Genomic DNA, 5,133 nt, shown 5'->3' on the forward strand with positions numbered 1-5,133 from the left:
GTTGCACTTAATTTGCATTGCATAAGCTTGAAGACTCATTAATTATTATTTTTGTCTTAATAACAATTTATATAATATATATTAGTATAATAATATAGTTCTGTATTTTGTAGGAAACCAATGTCTTCAGAAAACTGATTGGTGAACAATATCTTTGAAAAAACTTGTATCTACATATTTGGGAGTGATTAAGACTCAATACATTTGTACCAATTTATTGGTGATTAAAGAACAACAACCTCGTAAGAACAGTTTAATCGGATAAACTAATTGGTAACATAACGTCAACAACTTGATTAGAACTGATTGATTGCTACAGTCTAAACACCTTAGAATGAACTAATTGATCGTTTAAGCTCAACATATTTGTAAGAATTAATTAATTAATAATTTTGGTAGAAATTAACAATTTCTCAACAATTTTGGCAGAACTGTTTGAACGACTGAACTCAAATCCTTAGAAGAACTGCTTGCTTAACACAATTTTAAATCTCTGGAACATCTGATACTTAAATTCAAAATCTTCGAAGGAACTGATTGGTTATTGAAGCTTAATTCCAATTTTGTGAAATCTGATTGATCGCTTAGGCTCTACAACTTCGAAAGTAGTGATTGGTAAGCTAATATCAGTATCTTTGGAAAAGCTACATCACTTAAATTAAAAAATATTGGAAAAGTATTATACTCAATATATTTGAAAAGGTTGATTGATTATTTAAGTTTAAAAACCACGAAAAGACTGATCTGAACATTTTTAGAAGAACTGATTATTAAGCTTCATATTTTAAGAACAGATTAGTTAATTAATCTCAACAATTTTGTACAAACTCATTGACTATTAAGCCCCTACAGCCTTGTAAACTTAATATCATTGATAAAACTAATTGGTTACTAAAGCTCAAAAACGTAAGTTCAATATCATCGATAAAAGTAATTAATCGTTTTAACTCAACATTTTCGTAGGAACTGATTGGTTATATAAACTGCACATCTGCGAAAGAACTGTTTCTGAAGCTTGATATCTTCTTAAGAACTCTTTAATTATTGAAGCTCGAAAGAAAATTCCTTGGTTATTAAAGCCCGACAGTCTTGCATGCTTGACATTATCAAGAGAACTAATTGGTTACTGAAGCACAACAATAAAATCGTCGGAGGAACAGATTAAGTTCAACAACTTCAGAAGTTTGATTGACCACTTGAATTCAGCTCTAACAACGGAATTGATTTTTCACCTCAGCTCAACAATTTCGAAAAGACTAATTGGTTGCCAAGTCCAACATTTTTAAAAGAGCTGATTGGTTAATTAAGCTTAACAAGTATAGAAGTAGTACTTGTTTGTTAAAACTTAACATTTTCGGAAGTTGTGATTAGTCATCCGTTCTTAAAATCATAGGAAAAGCATTAACATGGTTAGAGTTTGTCGATTCTGTTTCTCATCTGCACAAACTGAAAGCGACCAATTAATTCATCCATGTAAATGCTGTGGAAGTTTGAAGTATGTTCATAGGATGTGTCTACTCAAATGGTTACTGGAATTGCAAAAGAATGCCAATATAATGGAAAACTATTCTAGTGACATTCGGCTGTGTGAAATTTGTCGTTCTAGAATTTTCATTCGAAAGCCAAAAAAGACTTATGCACTTCGCTTTTTAGATTGGTTGTATGGAGCAATTTGTTTGACAAGTTATGTATACCTGCTATTGTTGGTGTTTATAAAGCTTTTCATGTATGCAATAATTAATCTGCAGGATATTAAAATGTGGAAAAGCCTACAAAATAGCTGGCTTTCTATTTTACTGGATATGGTTTTCAAATTCTTAGAAATGCTAGACTATCAACAAATACTGATATACTATGTGGCGCGTTCTCCGTTTTTAATGAATAATTTTAAAGATATGAAAAGTTACTTGAAAGTAACACATTCATATGATGAACTACTATACCCAACGTTTTTCAGTGTTTTGAAGACTGTGTTCCAGCCTTCGCTAAGCCTTCTTATTGTAAGATGTATATTTTTCCCATCAATATCATACATTATACAAGAATTTCTGCTTTCGAATAATTTGAAAACAAGCAAATTGATTGCAGCATTAGTAGTATTTATTTTCATAAAAACTATGGTTCCATTCACAATTGAATACTTATTTCATAAACACCACGTGAAGTATGCATTTTATTCATTCAACGCCGAAAGAGACTACTATATACTGAGAGAAGCCGATTATGTTGAAGTTATCCATCATGATCAGTTTTACCGCGTGCAAGTAAGAACTTAGTCATATTTTAATCATACAGAAATAAGTTTATAATTTAATTATGTAAATTTTTATTAGCTATTATTATTAACTATTATTACTTCAATATCTTTTACCAAGACTAATTTTGCTTTATTTGATCAATTACTTTTCATGAATTATTATATTTGATATTATTAACTTAAATTGTAATAATTTATATTTTCAATAAATTTTTTTTTATTTATGTTTATATGTTAAATGCTTAATTTTATTAAAATCAAGAAAACAACATCCAAATATTATAATTAATGGTAACAACAAAAAATCTTAGTTCGACAATAATCATATAAAGAAGATGTCAATTATTTGTTTCAGTGTAATATTCGAACCTATCTCCTTTAATCTTCCATCAGGAAATAGTTGGTTGGTTGATTACAGTTGCAGACTATAAGATAACTTCCACGTACCTCAATTATAGTACAGCATAGTATAGCATACTTCTCAAATTTAGATAATTTAATAGGTCTCTCATCCTTTCCGATAAACAGTCTGACAAACCGTCAACAAGTATACTCCAAAGAGCCTACTTCCTCTGAACGTCAAATCCGGACATTCACAGAGAAAATATATTATGGTTTCTTTTTCCTATATTTCGTATTATGGTATCCACAACTTCTACAATGAGGATTATGAGGAATGCGCAGTTTCTCTACATGGGTCCCTATACACCAATGACCAGAAGGAATTGCAGTAATCTTTACAGTGTTTACACGGTCTCTTTTGATAAGTTACGGATATCTAATTTTATTATAGGTGGGTCACGTTAACATTGAATTTGCACCTAACTTCCCATAACTGCTAGGTACTTTTCTTAATGGTTTCTGAGGTAATATAAACTTGTCGTCCATTACGAATATTAAAATAAAACGTTTTTATAAGCTATCAATTGATCATATGCATTCATTTGAATTTTTAAATTTATATAAAAGTAGGACCTTAAAATTTATTTTTATTCGGTAGTACACGATATTACCATATACTTAGCTATATAAAACTGTAAGTAGACAGTTTTGTTTTCATTCATAGTTCGTGATTCAGACTCTCGCATAAGACTTAGAGATCTTGAGAATCTTGTTTATACAACGACTTAAATATAAAAGTATTTTAATATTCCTATTACCTTATATATATATATATTGCTATAAAATTAATTAATTATTTAAAATTTTTTTTTAACTATAATTTTAATAAGAAAAAAACTTGCTACCTAAAACTGTACTATCCGCTGGTTGACGTTGCTACCGAAAAAAGGAGAAAGATTTGGAATTCGAGACATCACCCGATAAATAATGTCAACAATTACAAGGTACTTCTAAAAATAAATGTTTTCGTTGGTTGAAATTTCTACTGAAATCAGAAAAATGAATGAAAGTCACTTTGGTCACTTGCTAAAAAGAAACTTGAAAATTTTATAAGACAAGCGCTGCGGTAGAGTTCGTTCTGGCAGGCAGGTAGAGCATTATTTTGTACTATTCAACAGAGACCAAAATAAACTCGCTTGATTTGTTGTCAATCTATGCTCCAAAACAAAAGTTATAGATATAAATGTATATACATATTTATATATATATATATATTATAATACTTTCATCATACTTTCATCATATTATTTCTATAAGATATGATTAGAAGAGAAATAGAAATATATATTTATTATATATATATGTATATATACATATACATATATAGAATATATATTTCTATATATATATATACATATATATATGTATCTATATACAGGTTGCCATGATAGTTGTACTGTTGCCACATATATATATTACATTACTTTCATCGCTTTCATTCCATAACTGATGTTGGTTTGCTCTTTTTCTTTGCTTATATACTTATGTATGATGCAGAAACTTTGCAAAGACAAACAAATAATGAAATTGAAGAGCTGCTTAGAAACGGAAATATAGTGAGATACATTAAGTCGCAAAGGTTACAATGGGCTGCTCATGTAATAAGAATGTGGTCAGAGAGAAAGCCGAACAGCATATTCAACACAAAGCCGATGACAACCAGGCACAGAGGTAGGCCAAGAACACGGTGGGAAGAGAACGTGTATCTTGAGAGTAGCAGAAAATAGGGACAGATGGAGGCAGATCGTGAGGGAGGCCAAGGTTCATACTGGACTGTAGTGCTAAATAAGAAGAAGTAAAAGTATGATATATATTTAGTTTACTGTGAAATTATCAGTGTAGGCATTTCCTTAAATGAAATTTTATACCGTAATTTTGAATTTAATTTATCAATTGAAAGCAAAGCAGTACTTCAATTACAAAATTACTTTAGAATTAAACTTGTTCATTATCTCATTTGTAACTGCAATACAAGTTTGATTTTGATTATTAAGCTAATTGCTTCAAAAATAATAATTGTGCTTTAAAGTACAATTTCCGAATTTCTATCTACAATAAATAATCTGAAATTTTCAAATTTTCCCAGAATCAAAATTCAAAACTCATTGACGTCGAAAGCGGAAGCAACGCAATGAATACAAAACTGAAATCTGCATTCATTCGTTTCTGCTTAGTTTTATATATCCTAAATATACGAGTATCAGCTTATGTATCTGTGCGCACATAACATAAATATATCTACGAGTGAAATAAATGCATGCAAATTTTATTTTATTAAATGTAAATAAGAGATATTTTCACACCAATTTACATCATGAGAATTTTGGAATTCATTTTGAAATTGCTTCAAAATATCTGAGACTTGGTAAATCCTTAGTAAATTTTTGCATTACTGCAAATGAAATGCGTCGCAGATACAAAGGGATATACACATGTTTTTCCAGATACAAAGGGAAAGCGTTCTCAACTAATAC

The 5,133-nt window shown here is 29.6% G+C and overlaps 1 long non-coding RNA gene across 1 annotated transcript; it reads left to right on the top strand.

The window, feature by feature from the left end:
* Positions 1-243: 243 nt before the first annotated feature.
* Positions 244-2,371, top strand: LOC119662527. Its single transcript, XR_005250801.1, has 3 exons — positions 244-368; positions 430-906; positions 964-2,371. It is a non-coding gene; the product is annotated as an uncharacterized LOC119662527 (long non-coding RNA).
* The last annotated feature ends 2,762 nt before the right edge of the window (positions 2,372-5,133 follow it).

The sequence above is a fragment of the Teleopsis dalmanni genome, chromosome X (assembly GCF_002237135.1).
Source record: "Teleopsis dalmanni isolate 2A chromosome X, ASM223713v2, whole genome shotgun sequence".
NCBI classification, from domain to species: Eukaryota; Metazoa; Arthropoda; class Insecta; order Diptera; family Diopsidae; genus Teleopsis; species Teleopsis dalmanni.